Raw genomic sequence first — 322 nt, 5'->3', positions numbered from 1 at the left:
TCCAAGGAGAAATGTACACGTTTATGCCGCTCCTCACAAGGAAGCATCAGCAGCTCTCCGCCCAGTTAGCTGTTCTCTCCAGTTCACGGTTGATTGTATGGTTCACTTTCTAGTTCTCTCCACTTTTTCTCCGAGTGCACAGTTAAAAATACAAAACTGAAATCCCCAGGGTCATTCGGACTCGAAACGTTAACTGTGTTCCTCTCCGCAGATGCTGCCGGACTTGCTGAGTTTTTCCAGGTATTTTTGTTTTTGTTTTGGATTTCCAGCGTCCGCAGTTTTTTTTTTTGCTTTTTACCCCACGAAAGAGGATTTCGTTTTG

This window comes from Cetorhinus maximus, chromosome 6 (genome assembly GCF_964194155.1).
Source record: "Cetorhinus maximus chromosome 6, sCetMax3.hap1.1, whole genome shotgun sequence".
Lineage (NCBI taxonomy): Eukaryota > Metazoa > Chordata > Chondrichthyes > Lamniformes > Cetorhinidae > Cetorhinus > Cetorhinus maximus.
Note: the sequence above shows the minus strand (reverse complement) of the source record.